Genomic DNA, 19,755 nt, shown 5'->3' on the forward strand with positions numbered 1-19,755 from the left:
TCCTTTGGAGCTGTGGTCTTCTTTAACCTGGGCATGATGGTGTTTCATCAGAGAGCACGGCAGTCACACACCAGGTGCTCGAGTTACACTCGGCGGGATCCGAAGAACTAACCAAAGACCAAGAAGCAGACAAAATGAGAGCTTCAAGGCAATTGCACTAAACTAATCACGAGCTCCCAGAGGTGGGAGCCAGTGCTAAAGGAGATGACCTCCATTTTCAAAGGCTCTGCCGTCTGTGCTGGCAATATTCACAATTGCTACTGCGTTTCCTGAAGGCTCTCCTTCTCTTTTGGCGTTACTCAGCGTGGTGGGAATTGTATTGCCATCACCCGGAAAGGCAAGAGAAAGAAGGGTTTAGCTGCTTGTGGGTAAGCACAGGGAACGGCACTGCCATTCTCACTGCTGAGCATCAGGGGGTAAATAAAATAACTGAATGCATTTGGACTGGGCTACCCAGAAAGAACAAGTTTTTCATCTTGTTTTCCAGCCAGGATGTCAGCTCTTGAAGAACAGTGCAACAGTTCTGTTTGCTTTTTCCCTTTGAGGAATTCATACTTCAAACCCCAGAGCAAAACCAAGTTACCAGCAAAGGGGTCAAAGGGAGGGCGATCAAACTGATTCTTCTCATCTTTATGTCTGTACAGAACCGAGAAGAAAGTCTTCTTTCGACTCTGCAGGACCACCAATTTCGGCGTACATCGTCTCCTGTGCCTTCCCTGCCAAGCCAGCGCCAAAGTTCACGGAAGTTACAGGTGGGCTCCTGCTTACATTGATCTCTTAAAATGCCTCAAACGTGCCTGTCTGGATTGTGCTGCTTTCCATCGGTCCCTGCAGCTGAAAACTCACTTATTTATGCCTGAATATGGGCAGGGGTCAATCTGATCCAGCATCATTTTCACCAACAGACTGATTGCCTCAGGATCCACAGACAGAAACGTGAAGCTTTAGAAAGCTTTACAACTGGTCAGACACAACAGTCACCAACACTAATTTAGCACCTTCCGAGCAGAAAGCAGTCCTCTGCCCCACAAACGGCGACAGATGCAGGAAATGGGCCACGGGGCACAAATATACTGATCCCCACTTTTTACAGCCTCTTTGATCTCTTCAGCAAACTCCTGCTATCAATTTAAAGGTAGCATACATTTTTGCAAATTAACGCAACACCCGAGTATTAATAAGATTCATTTTTAAGCCCGTTTGACAGAACAGGGGTAGTCCTTAGGCAGCGTACTCGGGTGCAAAACCAACCGCCCGGCACAAAACCACAAAGCTGCCTTGTGCCTGGTGCTTTCTTCACAAGCAGGGATAAAACAGGAGGCCGGCTTAGGCACTCCTTTCCTCTAAAAGCAACTGATGCCTTGGGGCAGACTTTCAACACAGGAACATCCCCTTTGTTCGAGTCAAGGATGTCCCCCACGGCGGGATCGCCTCACTGCGAAGGTCCCGTGAGCCCCCTGGGAACGCCACCAGTTTACAGATGATCTTTAAACGACCACAGAGGGAGTCTGGATTGAATACTAGCTGCTATTTCAGAGGTGGTGTGGGATCCACCCCATGCACTCCCTCCTTGGTCCTTCAGCTAACCTCACACTGAATTCACCTCTCAGGCTCAGAGAGCCTTTCCTGCCATTGCAGCTGTCATTAAGAAACAATGTCTATGTGTTTTCTACAGACAGATCCACATCAGGAGCCTCTACCTCAACCCCTGGGAGCAAAAGAAATCCAGAGGGAAAAACGAGCTCTCCCTTGAAAACCACCCTTCAGGTAACTGCTTGATACAATTCCCTCTTTCCAGTGAAAGCACCAGGCCCCTGCCCGCCTCTGTTTCAGACACCCCCCAGGCGGCCCCGCTGTCAGTGCTGCCCCGAGCTGACCCAGGGCACTTCCACACGCAGCATTAGGCCATTCTGACTCCGGTCGGAGATGCAAATCCTGCTGAGGCACCACAGGGATGCAAAGCACCTCAACCCACCTTCGGGAATCCCTCACCAGCCTTGCCACCATTTCTGCTTGCTTTGTGCAACCACCACCTGCTGCTCAAGCAGCTGCTTGGGAAGGTTTTAGAGGAAAAAGACTTGAATGGAACCTTTGGAAACGAGGGTCAATTAGATTAGGATGACATTTTTTTTTTCCCCCCTTGCTTTTACAAGCGTTCAAAGTGTACTTCTGAAAAGGTTTCTGAGAGAGCGAGCATGTTGTTTCCTTCTAGGAAATGACGCACACATAACGTTCTGTCTCTCTCTTTTGACCGCAGAGCCACCAAGACGTCCAGGTCCATAGGAAAGGAGACCGCCAGCCTCCACGCGGGAAAGCCAAGAAGCGAGGGCCGCAGTTTACAAGAACAGGAGAATCGGCAACCGGAAAACCCAAAGAAGATTATCTTACCAAGTCCGAAAAATCATGTCTACCCTAGAACGTTCAAAACTTCCCAACAGCCTTCAGTAAATGGACTACATTTAAATCAGTCAGGAAAATCGGAGAGAGGAAATTATTTTTACAGACTCTGTTTGAATAACGCAGAATTCCTTGTATGAATAAATATGTTGGCTTCACTTAGCAGTTTCAGAGAGCTTTTCATGTAAGCAGCAATAACGATGCATTCTAGAAAGTAGCTGGTTTGGTGCCAAAGCCAGATTTCTAGACGCTTTAGCTGTCTGCCAGACGTCTGGGGGCTCAGTCTGAGCTTCCTCCTGAGATTCTGACCTTTGAGCAGGGCAGCAGAACCGTGTTACGAACCAAACGAGCTTCACAACCAAACTCCCCGAATGAGCTGAAAGAGGTTTGACACACATTTTGAACTAAAGGAGCAAAGATGGGGGAAAGACCAAGATCAGAGCGAGAGGAAGGCTGAGAAGAAGGCTACTTTAATGTTGCCTTCTGAAGAAACCAACCTCACACCCAGCTGTCACCTAGATGTGATGTCTAGCTTTGTCGCAGGCCTTTCCCCTTTTCGCGTTTACCGGACCTTTGGTCGTTCTTAGAACATCCTCACTTTGGGAGGAGAGCCCTTCAGACTCCTTTCTGTAGCTCTGGGATCCAGCACTTATCCGGGTGGCACTTGTCACTGGGAACGTCCAAGTCTTTTTCTTCCTTGGAGCTTTCTCCTCACTGTGACTGTTTAGAACATGGGGATGGATCAGATCCCTTCCAGGGTGCCTTCGAGCTGAAATGATTCTATTCTTCTCCCAGAAATACAGCTCTCATACAGCTCTCTACCCTACTTTACAGAGACTATCTGGCAGAAACCTCAGGTGGTCATGATGTCCTTTTTCTTCTCTTTAGAAATCTAATGGGGACTGTTCAGTCTGAGGAGGAGAAGGCTGAGGGCAGACCTCAGCACTCTCTACAACTCCCTGAAAGGACAGTGGAGAGAGCCTGGTGCTGGTCTCTTCTCACAGGTCATTAGCGACAGAACAAGAGGGAATGGCTTTCAACTGCAACAGGGAGGTTTACACTGGACATTCGGAGAAAAGGGTTCCCAGAAAGAGAGCTCAGACAGGGGAATAGGCTGCCCAGGGAAGGGCTGGAGTCACCATCCCTGGAGGTGTTGAAGGGTCGTTTGGATGAGACCTTGGGGGCTATGGTGCAGGGGAGAACTTTGCACCATAGTGGGGCTGAGGGTTGGACTCGATGATCCCAAGGGGTTTTTTCAACCTGAACGGTTCTGGGATCCTGTGAAATTTAGAGAGGCTATAGGGATTGTAAACAGGCGTGCAGTTAGGTCTCGCTTTCCTTAACTGAGAGAAGAATAGAAATGTCTATAGAGTATCTGCTTTAGCTGAGAGTTAGAACATGTCAAAAAAACAGAGAGAAACACCTTTTTGAAAGCAAGGACACTAAGCGTCTCGAAAATGTTTCCTCCCCTCGAATTAGACACCGCCCTTTCCACCTGTGGGACCCGACGCCTTGCGGCAACACCTTCTATGTCGTCTGCCTGAGGCAATTTACAATCTGACCCAGAGGGATGCTGTGCCCAGTTAGATAAGGCCCGGCCTAGCCCTTATCTAAGAGTGCAGCAACAAGTTCTCAGGTGAACATCCCTTCTGTCTCACAGTGGAAATGAGGAATCGAGATGGCTTCTTTGGGAAAATCCTCTAAGAGCTCAAAGGACCAAAACGGGGTGACTTTTCCACCGACGGGAGGTGCAGGGGGTGCTGGGCCAGAGTCGCAGGCCCATTCGCTGCCGCACAACTTGGGGCTCCTCCCAGCATCTGAATGGCTGTAGCACGAGCTACACTGTCCTCCTTGCCTTTTAAATGGCATCTCAGAAAACCAGCATCCGAAAAGACGCTTTATACAAGCCCAGTGCCTTTCCAAACCGGGATCATGGAGAACTAGCACCTCCTGAGGCAATTGCACCCACCACCCTCCCCCGAAAAGCCACCCCAACAAGCCAAAGCCCGAAGGAAATCATTTTCTAGCGTCTTAGCGTGCCGACATGCCCAGCACAGGATCGGCCTGCGCGAGAGGCCCAGCTCAAGGGAAAGACACCCACCGTGGCGTCTGCAGAGTTGTTTCTCCCGCAGATTCTCGCTCCTCTCTCCGGCTGCTGCTGCCCAGCAGTTTTCCCCCCTTCTCAAATATCTTATCCCAGAAGCGCTCCCACCGGCGCTGATGGGCGCAGCCCTGGCCGGCAGCGGGTCCATCTTGGAGCTGCCTGGCATTGCCTCTGCCGGACGCGGGGGAAGCTTCAGGCCCCTTCTCACAGAAGCCGCCCCTGTAGCCCCTCCGCTACCAAAACCGTGTCCCGCAAACACCACACGCAGTTAATTCTTCCTGACCGTACCTTCTCCTGTGCCTCCTTCAGGCACAGCTGACCAGCTACAAAGAGCCCCTGTGTGGAAAGCTCTCGGCAGGGTTAATACATCCTGCCCGTGGATGCTGCTGCCCACTGACAGTTCATCGTTCGTGGCCGTCACCTGCTTTCCCAAATTCTCCTCCTATGCTATGAACCACTAGGCTCTGTCTTGAATTCTGCCTTTGATCTCCCTCCCTTCTCTTGGGCTCCATCTCTAGCGTATTACTCTTTCACCTCTCTTTGGAGGCTGTGGAGCCTTTCCCTTTCTGCCCTTGCTTTGACTTCTTACTCCTAAGTTCCCAGGTTTCGCCCTAACAGTGCTCTCAAGCGTTCATCTCCCAGTCACTGATGGCAGGCAGTGGGGTAAATGGGACCCCACGTCCTGAGGAGAACAGGATGCCTCACCGTGTTCCAACGCTAAAACTCCATTTCCCCCCCCCCCCCCCCTCGCTACTTTTTGTGCAGGGGCAGCCTAGCCCCTGAACGGGACCACAGGTCTTCATTAGGGACACAGGTGCACGCTCTTCTTTCTGCTTTAGCCCTGCCAGTGGACATCGCAGAAGCAAGAAGTAGCTCTGCACCCCAGCAGGGGAAGCAGCTAACAGCTAACCGCGCACTGACAGGGAACAGCAACTTTCTCAATCCAAAGAGGGAGGGAGAGTACGAGAAACACGGGGTAAAAGGATTTGGGTTAAAGAAAGAGTCAGAGAAGACCGTTTGCCTCGGTGGTATCAAAGATTTGTTTCCAAGACACTGTGAGTTCCTACAGCAAGAAGCTGGGCACTATTTAAGCCCCGCCAAATGGGTTTCTTCCCTTTGACGGTAAAGAAGCACCAGAACGGGAGACCCTCTGACAGGCTCCGGTTTTCCCGACTTTATTGGGGAGCAAGGGAGAAAAAGGAAGGGGTTCCAGCTGGACAGGTTACAGAGCGCCATGCTGTTGACGGCACGCGCTGGAGGTGCCCTTGGCAACCGCTGGAGGGTAACATTCTAAAGCCCCTAGCAACTGCCTTCGCTGGTTCCACAAGCCTGCAGAAGGTACCACCTCCTCCCTTCAAGCCCCTTTCACTGCTGGCTGGAGTTTCTGTTTCAAGAAAGAAGCAGACATCAGCTTCCAGAGGTGCAGTTTTTGAGAGGAGCTACTGCTTTCACAGGATAAGATCGCCTGCCGTTAGGAGCACAGACCAGAAGCAGCCTCAGCGGGGAAAATGGGCACACTTGGGAATGACCCCTACTTCCGCTTTCATCCCCCCTACGCACAGGTAAATGCTGTAGATTTTACAGGGCCTTGTAACCTGGATTCTCTGGACAGACCGTGCTGAAAGGGAGCCTTACTGTCTCCAGTCTGAAGTTGCTATGACCCCTCTCTCTGGGTCATGGCAGCACCTGTCCATCAAACTGCTGATTTTTGCAAGTGCAAAGAGCTAACATCATCTAAACTACAGACAATTTCTCCTGTGAGCTGGGTTCAGATACTCAAGGAAGACGTAAAAGTTAAAAATCGTGCATAGAGATCACCCAGCGCTTTCTTAGCGAATTGACATGACGCTGACTCTGAGAAAAACTGGCATGTTGAGAGCTTCTGCTCACAGCAACTGCCTGGATCCCCGTAAAGTCACTTACTTCAGAGAAAGACCTTCCAAACGGGTCCGTCCGCCAAAGAAATACTATTCTATTGCACCGAGTAAAAACCCAAGGGTGGGTGTAGGGCTCTTGGTTATTGCGTCCGCTTCAGCCTCGGGGATTGAGGCGTTCACGCCTGGGAGATGGGCTTTGGCCCCAGACCCCAGCCTGTCTCAGGGCATGGCCCGCTTGTGCTGCCTACAGTCCAAAAGCGGCGGGTTGGGGAGATGCTGCTCCTAGACCCAGCTGTTCATGCCTGCACCCGAGTGAAACTTACCTTCAAGTACACAAGGATCTTCAAGCGGGACTTTGCTTTCCTTCAAAAAACCACACAGAAACTCATTCAGAATTTACCCTCAACCTGGCATTTTCAGCTCTCAGCTGGGATGAAGCTCAGCACACCACCTACTAAACCATTTAGGCCATTTTTATTGTGCCATTTACAACACCTGAAAACTCCTTTCTCCTGCAGCAAAAGTACCACAACATCTCCTGTTTCTGGGAAAAACAACCCCGAGGCTGCCTGAGGATCAGCTGTGCCTTCCATCACAGCAAACCCCGATACATCAACGGACTTTTTTTGCCACCTACTAACAGTGAGTAGAAAGATCTTACCAACCATTTGTTCGCTCGACTAAGGACATACGCAAAAATGTCCTTCCAGTGCTGCCATAACCTAGAGTAAGGTCAAGAAATGCACCCTGGCAAATCAGTCAGCTAAGATCTGCTATCGCAGCAAGGACAAGGCAAGGCACAAACTCTCTGTGTAAAGAGGCCTTCAGTGTCAGAAGGATTGCAGAACTGTACCTGCTGCTCTCAACCCTCATCTGACATTCTAGTTCCCTCCTAACAAAACAAACAAACACCACGTTCTCTTCTGCAGATGCCCCACTGCAACAGGCTGCCCACCATCCAGGCCCTCATCAGCAACCCCACAGAAACCAACACAAGACTCGACTGCCAATTCACCCGCCGCTCATCATAAACCTCGAGGATGATGAGGACGACGAAGACGACGAGGAAGAGGAGGAGAACTGTAAACAAGTTTTTTCTTTCTTTTACAAGGAAGTAGAAGGGGGGGGCGGGGGGGGGTGGGTGTGTTTGACACCTCAGAGCTCATTTATTCGAATAACCGTGACAATTGTAGAAAAGAGCTGTTGACAGGTTTTTGAAAGAGTTTCCAGCTAATCCCCAAGTTACTGGAACCGGCAGTCACCAGGTGGGAGCGAGGCAACATTCCCTAACTCCTGGGCAATGCCTGGCTGTATAGTTCAACAGCGGGATAATTCCTCTTTTTCCCATTAAATAGAGCTGAAGTCACAGGTTTGTTCACCAAAGACAGTGCTCTGACTTCCACTTAAATAATCCCTTCAACTGCTTTCCTCAACTCTGTAGGCAGTCTCATGTTATTGCAGAAAGTTATCCTTAAATCCAGCAAAGAGAATCCATACAACACTCTCCGCAGAAGCTGAATGTCTGTGTCTGTGTTTTTATACGTACAGAGAGAGATTCAGGTTTTCGTTTTTTAAAATGTAGTTCAACTGTTGGATGTATCTCCCTCGGAGATGCCAGATTCACAGGGAAGGAACGAATTGCACGTTCCCGGAGAGCGGGAGCGCGACCTACTCTCACGTGCGCACTCCGCAAACCGCTGTGCTCCTTCCTTCCCGGGCAGCCCCAAGCCGCTCGTCACTTTCCCCTGCCCTTCAGGCTGGCTGGCAGGGCTGCCTGTTCAGGCTTCCTAACTCGCTTCCAGCCCCAGGAAGCCACAGGAACCTCAACAATACAAGAAGCAGGGCTCTTCTCATCTTAGCAGCCTTACCTGAGACAGCCAAGGAGCACTCCCTTCGCCAGCTCCGCTGGCAGACACTGCCCGAGAGGAACTCTGCGCAGAGGGTTTCTGACAAGCGCTCCCTGCTGACATGTTTCATCACAACATTTCCTTTGGGGGGGGGAAAAGAAGGATCATGAGTACTGAAGATGGCTTGGCATCAGTTTACATCAACCAACGTTTGCTTCTTAATAGGTGTCGTGACTGCAAGTCCACTGCGCTTGCAAATACCTCTCAGCAAGGAATCCACTTTCTGGCCAGAAGCAGAGCTTGCAGCCAGAAAAAAAGAAGGGCTCTGACCAAAGTGAAATTCCTTATGGTGGCTGGTTATGAAGAATTGCCAAAGGTCTTTGTAGAGCTGTCTAGTAACCCTTGAAAAATATTTCCTACAGATGTTCCTGACCGGGTGCCCAAGACTGCTGAAGAGATGGAAGAGGAAAGGGCAATAAAGGAAATATGCTATAAATCTGGTAAATACAAACTTAGTCACTCTTGCCTAAACAGCAGTTCTGACAAGAGAGTGAACTTTGTTGGTTTTTTTTTTTCCCTCCTGGGCTGTGTCTAGGAGAGTATTACAGGATTCAGCCCCCTCGTGAACACCCCTCAACAACAACCGTGTCTTCCCCTCGGGAAAAAGAGCTGTCCCCCGTGGAAGCTACCCTCCCGGACTTGCAGAAAGGCAAGTACTTTTCATCTTCTTGCACAATGGTTACCACTTTTTAAATTACTGTTACAGGGAGAAACTATCACAGAGTTTGCCCCTCCTCCCCACTTTTTAGATTTCGTGTCGATAAAAGACAGGAATTTCCACACTACCACCACCCCCCCCACCACCTCTCTCTCTTTCTCTCCTGTCACTGTATCGAGTGTAGGTGGAAAAGGTAGAAATGGGCTATTAATCCTATGTGTACTTTCCTGAGATACAAGGATCGAGATTTGTGTGGCCTAGTTTTAGCCGTCCTAAGGTAGGAACGTAGTTTCCATTCCCCATCAGGCCGTGCAGGCACTCTTACGGGGCTCTTTATTGCATCGTCAGACAGTGCCAAAGAAAGGGCAGACCAGTCCCTTTCCCAGAGGTGCTCTGTGCTCTCTGCTCGCTGGCTTGGGTCTCTAGATGACGAAATGCAGCCACACATCAAGCTTTTCTCCAACTCAACTCAGATTAAATAAATCCCCCCTTCAAGTGCCTTCTAACAGAGAGTAAGAAACCAGTTCCATTTTGGTTGGAATGCTAGGCTTTACCCAACAGAAGGCAGGACAAAGAAATACCAACTCAGAAATATTTACCTCCTCTAGTTTGTTTCTCCTTCATTCCTGAGCAAGTGGCGTGACTGGAAAAAAAACAAAATTCTGTGTTAGATCTTTTACGGGATAAGCAAGAGTATAATTCCATTAGAGGAGAGAGCATTATGTTCTGACTATAAAACCACACCGGACTCACCAGTACATCAGTCATCAGAAACTGCTGCACAGAAATATCACCTGCTACTTTCAACTGGAGGGGGGGGGGGGGGGGAGGCCGGGAAATCACATTACCGTCAATTTCAGGGACAAAATCTTCTAATTTTGTATTTCTAATGAGATGCAGTCAGAGGAAAGGAGAGAGGTGCTTCCCCCAGAGCATTTCTTCAAGTGAGTTCTCTTGAGGTTTTAGGTACAAGGATGACACACGCACCTTTTAATAGGCCACATCTTCCCTCGGGTAGGATCCGTAAATAGCATTCCTGAAAAGCGAGAAGCCAAAGAACCAACAGGTGGCTGAGGCCGGTGCCTTCCTTTGGAGCCGTGGTCTTCTTTAACCTGGGCATGATGGTGTTTCATCAGAGAGCACGGCAGTCACACACCAGGTGCTCGAGTTACACTCGGCGGGATCCGAAGAACTAACCAAAGACCAAGAAGCAGACAAAATGAGAGCTTCAAGGCAATTGCACTAAACTAATCACGAGCTCCCAGAGGTGGGAGCCAGTGCTAAAGGAGATTACCTCCATTTTCAAAGGCTCTGCCGTCTGTGCTGGCAATATTCACAATTGCTACTGCGTTTCCTGAAGGCTCTCCTTCTCTTTTGGCGTTACTCAGCGTGGTGGGAATTGTATTGCCATCACCCGGAAAGGCAAGAGAAAGAAGGGTTTAGCTGCTTGTGGGTAAGCACAGGGAACGGCACTGCCATTCTCACTGCTGAGCATCAGGGGGTAAATAAAATAACTGAATGCATTTGGACTGGGCTACCCAGAAAGAACAAGTTTTTCATCTTGTTTTCCAGCCAGGATGTCAGCTCTTGAAGAACAGTGCAACAGTTCTGTTTGCTTTTTCCCTTTGAGGAATTCATACTTCAAACCCCAGAGCAAAACCAAGTTACCAGCAAAGGGGTCAAAGGGAGGGCGATCAAACTGATTCTTCTCATCTTTATGTCTGTACAGAACCGAGAAGAAAGTCTTCTTTCGACTCTGCAGGACCACCAATTTCGGCGTACATCGTCTCCTGTGCCTTCCCTGCCAAGCCAGCGCCAAAGTTCACGGAAGTTACAGGTGGGCTCCTGCTTACATTGATCTCTTAAAATGCCTCAAACGTGCCTGTCTGGATTGTGCTGCTTTCCATCGGTCCCTGCAGCTGAAAACTCACTTATTTATGCCTGAATATGGGCAGGGGTCAATCTGATCCAGCATCATTTTCACCAACAGACTGATTGCCTCAGGATCCACAGACAGAAACGTGAAGCTTTAGAAAGCTTTACAACTGGTCAGACACAACAGTCACCAACACTAATTTAGCACCTTCCGAGCAGAAAGCAGTCCTCTGCCCCACAAACGGCGACAGATGCAGGAAATGGGCCACGGGGCACAAATATACTGATCCCCACTTTTTACAGCCTCTTTGATCTCTTCAGCAAACTCCTGCTATCAATTTAAAGGTAGCATACATTTTTGCAAATTAACGCAACACCCGAGTATTAATAAGATTCATTTTTAAGCCCGTTTGACAGAACAGGGGTAGTCCTTAGGCAGCGTACTCGGGTGCAAAACCAACCGCCCGGCACAAAACCACAAAGCTGCCTTGTGCCTGGTGCTTTCTTCACAAGCAGGGATAAAACAGGAGGCCGGCTTAGGCACTCCTTTCCTCTAAAAGCAACTGATGCCTTGGGGCAGACTTTCAACACAGGAACATCCCCTTTGTTCGAGTCAAGGATGTCCCCCACGGCGGGATCGCCTCACTGCGAAGGTCCCGTGAGCCCCCTGGGAACGCCACCAGTTTACAGATGATCTTTAAACGACCACAGAGGGAGTCTGGATTGAATACTAGCTGCTATTTCAGAGGTGGTGTGGGATCCACCCCATGCACTCCCTCCTTGGTCCTTCAGCTAACCTCACACTGAATTCACCTCTCAGGCTCAGAGAGCCTTTCCTGCCATTGCAGCTGTCATTAAGAAACAATGTCTATGTGTTTTCTACAGACAGATCCACATCAGGAGCCTCTACCTCAACCCCTGGGAGCAAAAGAAATCCAGAGGGAAAAACGAGCTCTCCCTTGAAAACCACCCTTCAGGTAACTGCTTGATACAATTCCCTCTTTCCAGTGAAAGCACCAGGCCCCTGCCCGCCTCTGTTTCAGACACCCCCCAGGCGGCCCCGCTGTCAGTGCTGCCCCGAGCTGACCCAGGGCACTTCCACACGCAGCATTAGGCCATTCTGACTCCGGTCGGAGATGCAAATCCTGCTGAGGCACCACAGGGATGCAAAGCACCTCAACCCACCTTCGGGAATCCCTCACCAGCCTTGCCACCATTTCTGCTTGCTTTGTGCAACCACCACCTGCTGCTCAAGCAGCTGCTTGGGAAGGTTTTAGAGGAAAAAGACTTGAATGGAACCTTTGGAAACGAGGGTCAATTAGATTAGGATGACATTTTTTTTTTCCCCCCTTGCTTTTACAAGCGTTCAAAGTGTACTTCTGAAAAGGTTTCTGAGAGAGCGAGCATGTTGTTTCCTTCTAGGAAATGACGCACACATAACGTTCTGTCTCTCTCTTTTGACCGCAGAGCCACCAAGACGTCCAGGTCCATAGGAAAGGAGACCGCCAGCCTCCACGCGGGAAAGCCAAGAAGCGAGGGCCGCAGTTTACAAGAACAGGAGAATCGGCAACCGGAAAACCCAAAGAAGATTATCTTACCAAGTCCGAAAAATCATGTCTACCCTAGAACGTTCAAAACTTCCCAACAGCCTTCAGTAAATGGACTACATTTAAATCAGTCAGGAAAATCGGAGAGAGGAAATTATTTTTACAGACTCTGTTTGAATAACGCAGAATTCCTTGTATGAATAAATATGTTGGCTTCACTTAGCAGTTTCAGAGAGCTTTTCATGTAAGCAGCAATAACGATGCATTCTAGAAAGTAGCTGGTTTGGTGCCAAAGCCAGATTTCTAGACGCTTTAGCTGTCTGCCAGACGTCTGGGGGCTCAGTCTGAGCTTCCTCCTGAGATTCTGACCTTTGAGCAGGGCAGCAGAACCGTGTTACGAACCAAACGAGCTTCACAACCAAACTCCCCGAATGAGCTGAAAGAGGTTTGACACACATTTTGAACTAAAGGAGCAAAGATGGGGGAAAGACCAAGATCAGAGCGAGAGGAAGGCTGAGAAGAAGGCTACTTTAATGTTGCCTTCTGAAGAAACCAACCTCACACCCAGCTGTCACCTAGATGTGATGTCTAGCTTTGTCGCAGGCCTTTCCCCTTTTCGCGTTTACCGGACCTTTGGTCGTTCTTAGAACATCCTCACTTTGGGAGGAGAGCCCTTCAGACTCCTTTCTGTAGCTCTGGGATCCAGCACTTATCCGGGTGGCACTTGTCACTGGGAACGTCCAAGTCTTTTTCTTCCTTGGAGCTTTCTCCTCACTGTGACTGTTTAGAACATGGGGATGGATCAGATCCCTTCCAGGGTGCCTTCGAGCTGAAATGATTCTATTCTTCTCCCAGAAATACAGCTCTCATACAGCTCTCTACCCTACTTTACAGAGACTATCTGGCAGAAACCTCAGGTGGTCATGATGTCCTTTTTCTTCTCTTTAGAAATCTAATGGGGACTGTTCAGTCTGAGGAGGAGAAGGCTGAGGGCAGACCTCAGCACTCTCTACAACTCCCTGAAAGGACAGTGGAGAGAGCCTGGTGCTGGTCTCTTCTCACAGGTCATTAGCGACAGAACAAGAGGGAATGGCTTTCAACTGCAACAGGGAGGTTTACACTGGACATTCGGAGAAAAGGGTTCCCAGAAAGAGAGCTCAGACAGGGGAATAGGCTGCCCAGGGAAGGGCTGGAGTCACCATCCCTGGAGGTGTTGAAGGGTCGTTTGGATGAGACCTCGGGGGCTATGGTGCAGGGGAGAACTTTGCACCATAGTGGGGCTGAGGGTTGGACTCGATGATCCCAAGGGGTTTTTTCAACCTGAACGGTTCTGGGATCCTGTGAAATTTAGAGAGGCTATAGGGATTGTAAACAGGCGTGCAGTTAGGTCTCGCTTTCCTTAACTGAGAGAAGAATAGAAATGTCTATAGAGTATCTGCTTTAGCTGAGAGTTAGAACATGTCAAAAAAACAGAGAGAAACACCTTTTTGAAAGCAAGGACACTAAGCGTCTCGAAAATGTTTCCTCCCCTCGAATTAGACACCGCCCTTTCCACCTGTGGGACCCGACGCCTTGCGGCAACACCTTCTATGTCGTCTGCCTGAGGCAATTTACAATCTGACCCAGAGGGATGCTGTGCCCAGTTAGATAAGGCCCGGCCTAGCCCTTATCTAAGAGTGCAGCAACAAGTTCTCAGGTGAACATCCCTTCTGTCTCACAGTGGAAATGAGGAATCGAGATGGCTTCTTTGGGAAAATCCTTTAGGAGCTCAAAGGACCAAAACGGGGTGACTTTTCCACCGACGGGAGGTGCAGGGGGTGCTGGGCCAGAGTCGCAGGCCCATTCGCTGCCGCACAACTTGGGGCTCCTCCCAGCATCTGAATGGCTGTAGCACGAGCTACACTGTCCTCCTTTCCTTTTAAATGGCATCTCAGAAAACCAGCATCCGAAAAGACGCTTTATACAAGCCCAGTGCCTTTCCAAACCGGGATCATGGAGAACTAGCACCTCCTGAGGCAATTGCACCCACCACCCTCCCCCGAAAAGCCACCCCAACAAGCCAAAGCCCGAAGGAAATCATTTTCTAGCGTCTTAGCGTGCCGACATGCCCAGCACAGGATCGGCCTGCGCGAGAGGCCCAGCTCAAGGGAAAGACACCCACCGTGGCGTCTGCAGAGTTGTTTCTCCCGCAGATTCTCGCTCCTCTCTCCGGCTGCTGCTGCCCAGCAGTTTTCCCCCCTTCTCAAATATCTTATCCCAGAAGCGCTCCCACCGGCGCTGATGGGCGCAGCCCTGGCCGGCAGCGGGTCCATCTTGGAGCTGCCTGGCATTGCCTCTGCCGGACGCGGGGGAAGCTTCAGGCCCCTTCTCACAGAAGCCGCCCCTGTAGCCCCTCCGCTACCAAAACCGTGTCCCGCAAACACCACACGCAGTTAATTCTTCCTGACCGTACCTTCTCCTGTGCCTCCTTCAGGCACAGCTGACCAGCTACAAAGAGCCCCTGTGTGGAAAGCTCTCGGCAGGGTTAATACATCCTGCCCGTGGATGCTGCTGCCCACTGACAGTTCATCGTTCGTGGCCGTCACCTGCTTTCCCAAATTCTCCTCCTATGCTATGAACCACTAGGCTCTGTCTTGAATTCTGCCTTTGATCTCCCTCCCTTCTCTTGGGCTCCATCTCTAGCGTATTACTCTTTCACCTCTCTTTGGAGGCTGTGGAGCCTTTCCCTTTCTGCCCTTGCTTTGACTTCTTACTCCTAAGTTCCCAGGTTTCGCCCTAACAGTGCTCTCAAGCGTTCATCTCCCAGTCACTGATGGCAGGCAGTGGGGTAAATGGGACCCCACGTCCTGAGGAGAACAGGATGCCTCACCGTGTTCCAACGCTAAAACTCCATTTCCCCCCCCCCCCCTCGCTACTTTTTGTGCAGGGGCAGCCTAGCCCCTGAACGGGACCACAGGTCTTCATTAGGGACACAGGTGCACGCTCTTCTTTCTGCTTTAGCCCTGCCAGTGGACATCGCAGAAGCAAGAAGCAGCTCTGCACCCCAGCAGGGGAAGCAGCTAACAGCTAACCGCGCACTGACAGGGAACAGCAACTTTCTCAATCCAAAGAGGGAGGGAGAGTACGAGAAACACGGGGTAAAAGGATTTGGGTTAAAGAAAGAGTCAGAGAAGACCGTTTGCCTCGGTGGTATCAAAGATTTGTTTCCAAGACACTGTGAGTTCCTACAGCAAGAAGTGGGGCACTATTTAAGCCCCGCCAAATGGGTTTCTTCCCTTTGACGGTAAAGAAGCACCAGAACGGGAGACCCTCTGACAGGCTCCGGTTTTCCCGACTTTATTGGGGAGCAAGGGAGAAAAAGGAAGGGGTTCCAGCTGGACAGGTTACAGAGCGCCATGCTGTTGACGGCACGCGCTGGAGGTGCCCTTGGCAACCGCTGGAGGGTAACATTCTAAAGCCCCTAGCAACTGCCTTCGCTGGTTCCACGAGCCTGCAGAAGGTACCACCTCCTCCCTTCAAGCCCCTTTCACTGCTGGCTGGAGTTTCTGTTTCAAGAAAGAAGCAGACATCAGCTTCCAGAGGTGCAGTTTTTGAGAGGAGCTACTGCTTTCACAGGATAAGATCGCCTGCCGTTAGGAGCACAGACCAGAAGCAGCCTCAGCGGGGAAAATGGGCACACTTGGGAATGACCCCTACTTCCGCTTTCATCCCCCCTACGCACAGGTAAATGCTGTAGATTTTACAGGGCCTTGTAACCTGGATTCTCTGGACAGACCGTGCTGAAAGGGAGCCTTACTGTCTCCAGTCTGAAGTTGCTATGACCCCTCTCTCTGGGTCATGGCAGCACCTGTCCATCAAACTGCTGATTTTTGCAAGTGCGAAGAGCTAACATCATCTAAACTACAGACAATTTCTCCTGTGAGCTGGGTTCAGATACTCAAGGAAGACGTAAAAGTTAAAAATCGTGCATAGAGATCACCCAGCGCTTTCTTAGCGAATTGACATGACGCTGATTCTGAGAAAAACTGGCATGTTGAGAGCTTCTGCTCACAGCAACTGCCTGGATCCCCGTAAAGTCACTTACTTCAGAGAAAGACCTTCCAAACGGGTCCGTCCGCCAAAGAAATACTATTCTATTGCACCGAGTAAAAACCCAAGGGTGGGTGTAGGGCTCTTGGTTATTGCGTCCGCTTCAGCCTCGGGGATTGAGGCGTTCACGCCTGGGAGATGGGCTTTGGCCCCAGACCCCAGCCTGTCTCAGGGCATGGCCCGCTTGTGCTGCCTACAGTCCAAAAGCGGCGGGTTGGGGAGATGCTGCTCCTAGACCCAGCTGTTCATGCCTGCACCCGAGTGAAACTTACCTTCAAGTACACAAGGATCTTCAAGCGGGACTTTGCTTTCCTTCAAAAAACCACACAGAAACTCATTCAGAATTTACCCTCAACCTGGCATTTTCAGCTCTCAGCTGGGATGAAGCTCAGCACACCACCTACTAAACCATTTAGGCCATTTTTATTGTGCCATTTACAACACCTGAAAACTCTTTTCTCCTGCAGCAAAAGTACCACAACATCTCCTGTTTCTGGGAAAAACAACCCCGAGGCTGCCTGAGGATCAGCTGTGCCTTCCATCACAGCAAACCCCGATACATCAACGGACTTTTTTTGCCACCTACTAACAGTGAGTAGAAAGATCTTACCAACCATTTGTTCGCTCGACTAAGGACATACGCAAAAATGTCCTTCCAGTGCTGCCAGAACCTAGAGTAAGGTCAAGAAATGCACCCTGGCAAATCAGTCAGCTAAGATCTGCTATCGCAGCAAGGACAAGGCAAGGCACAACCTCTCTGTGTAAAGAGGCCTTCAGTGTCAGAAGGATTGCAGAACTGTACCTGCTGCTCTCAACCCTCATCTGACATTCTAGTTCCCTCCTAACAAAACAAACAAACACCACGTTCTCTTCTGCAGATGCCCCACTGCAACAGGCTGCCCACCATCCAGGCCCTCATCAGCAACCCCACAGAAACCAACACAAGACTCGACTGCCAATTCACCCGCCGCTCATCATAAACCTCGAGGATGATGAGGACGACGAAGACGACGAGGAAGAGGAGGAGAACTGTAAACAAGTTTTTTCTTTCTTTTACAAGGAAGTAGAAGGGGGGGGCGGGGGGGGGTGGGTGTGTTTGACACCTCAGAGCTCATTTATTCGAATAACGGTGACAATTGTAGAAAAGAGCTGTTGACAGGTTTTTGAAAGAGTTTCCAGCTAATCCCCAAGTTACTGGAACCGGCAGTCACCAGGTGGGAGCGAGGCAACATTCCCTAACTCCTGGGCAATGCCTGGCTGTATAGTTCAACAGCGGGATAATTCCTCTTTTTCCCATTAAATAGAGCTGAAGTCACAGGTTTGTTCACCAAAGACAGTGCTCTGACTTCCACTTAAATAATCCCTTCAACTGCTTTCCTCAACTCTGTAGGCAGTCTCATGTTATTGCAGAAAGTTATCCTTAAATCCAGCAAAGAGAATCCATACAACACTCTCCGCAGAAGCTGAATGTCTGTGTCTGTGTTTTTATACGTACAGAGAGAGATTCAGGTTTTCGTTTTTTAAAATGTAGTTCAACTGTTGGATGTATCTCCCTCGGAGATGCCCGATTCACAGGGAAGGAACGAATTGCACGTTCCCGGAGAGCGGGAGCGCGACCTACTCTCACGTGCGCACTCTGCAAACCGCTGTGCTCCTTCCTTCCCGGGCAGCCCCAAGCTGCTCGTCACTTTCCCCTGCCCTTCAGGCTGGCTGGCAGGGCTGCCTGTTCAGGCTTCCTAACTCGCTTCCAGCCCCAGGAACCTCAACAATACAAGAAGCAGGGCTCTTCTCATCTTAGCAGCCTTACCTGAGACAGCCAAGGAGCACTCCCTTCGCCAGCTCCGCTGGCAGACACTGCCCGAGAGGAACTCTGCGCAGAGGGTTTCTGACAAGCGCTCCCTGCTGACATGTTTCATCACAACATTTCCTTTGGGGGGGGGAAAAGAAGGATCATGAGTACTGAAGATGGCTTGGCATCAGTTTACATCAACCAACGTTTGCTTCTTAATAGGTGTCGTGACTGCAAGTCCCCTGCGCTTGCAAATACCTCACAGCAAGGAATCCACTTTCTGGCCAGAAGCAGAGCTTGCAGCCAGAAAAAAAGAAGGGCTCTGACCAAAGTGAAATTCCTTATGGTGGCTGGTTATGAAGAATTGCCAAAGGTCTTTGTAGAGCTGTCTAGTAACCCTTGAAAAATATTTCCTACAGATGTTCCTGACCGGGTGCCCAAGACTGCTGAAGAGATCGAAGAGGAAAGGGCAATAAAGGAAATATGCTATAAATCTGGTAAATACAAACTTAGTCACTCTTGCCTAAACAGCAGTTCTGACAAGAGAGTGAACTTTGTTGGGTTTTTTTTTTTCCCTCCTGGGCTGTGTCTAGGAGAGTATTACAGGATTCAGCCCCCTCGTGAACACCCCTCAACAACAACCGTGTCTTCCCCTCGGGAAAAAGAGCTGTCCCCCGTGGAAGCTACCCTCCCGGACTTGCAGAAAGGCAAGTACTTTTCATCTTCTTGCACAATGGTTACCACTTTTTAAATTACTGTTACAGGGAGAAACTATCACAGAGTTTGCCCCTCCTCCCCACTTTTTAGATTTCGTGTCGATAAAAGACAGGAATTTCCACACACACCCCCCCCCCCATCTCTCTCTCTTTCTCTCCTGTCACTGTATCGAGTGTAGGTGGAAAAGGTAGAAATGGGCTATTAATCCTATGTGTACTTTCCCGAGATACAAGGATCGAGATTTGTGTGGCCTAGTTTTAGCCATCCTAAGGTAGGAACGTAGTTTCCATTCCCCATCAGGCCGTGCAGGCACTCTTACGGGGCTCTTTATTGCATCGTCAGACAGTGCCAAAGAAAGGGCAGACCAGTCCCTTTCCCAGAGGTGCTCTGTGCTCTCTGCTCGCTGGCTTGGGTCTCTAGATGACGAAATGCAGCCACACATCAAGCTTTTCTCCAACTCAACTCAGATTAAATAAATCCCCCCTTCAAGTGCCTTCTAACAGAGAGTAAGAAACCAGTTCCATTTTGGTTGGAATGCTAGGCTTTACCCAACAGAAGGCAGGACAAAGAAATACCAACTCAGAAATATTTACCTCCTCTAGTTTGTTTCTCCTTCATTCCTGAGCAAGTGGCGTGACTGGAAAAAAAACAAAATTCTGTGTTAGATCTTTTACGGGATAAGCAAGAGTATAATTCCATTAGAGGAGAGAGCATTATGTTCTGACTATAAAAACACACCGGACTCACCAGTACATCAGTCATCAGAAACTGCTGCACAGAAATATCACCTGCTAC

General features: G+C 49.8%; 2 long non-coding RNA genes across 2 annotated transcripts; both read right to left on the reverse strand.

Annotated features, from left to right (window-relative positions):
- Positions 1–14: 14 nt before the first annotated feature.
- LOC141957170 (uncharacterized) lies at positions 15–9,588 on the reverse strand. Its single transcript, XR_012633078.1, has 3 exons — positions 9,543–9,588; positions 8,247–8,366; positions 15–107 (listed from the first exon to the last, which is right to left on the reverse strand). It is a non-coding gene; the product is annotated as an uncharacterized LOC141957170 (long non-coding RNA).
- Positions 9,589–9,781: 193 nt separating this feature from the next.
- LOC141957171 (uncharacterized) lies at positions 9,782–19,599 on the reverse strand. The gene is made up of 3 exons (XR_012633079.1): positions 19,554–19,599; positions 18,262–18,381; positions 9,782–10,135 (listed from the first exon to the last, which is right to left on the reverse strand). It is a non-coding gene; the product is annotated as an uncharacterized LOC141957171 (long non-coding RNA).
- Positions 19,600–19,755: the final 156 nt, after the last annotated feature.

The sequence above is a fragment of the Athene noctua genome, chromosome 2 (assembly GCF_965140245.1).
Source record: "Athene noctua chromosome 2, bAthNoc1.hap1.1, whole genome shotgun sequence".
Classification (NCBI taxonomy): Eukaryota; Metazoa; Chordata; class Aves; order Strigiformes; family Strigidae; genus Athene; species Athene noctua.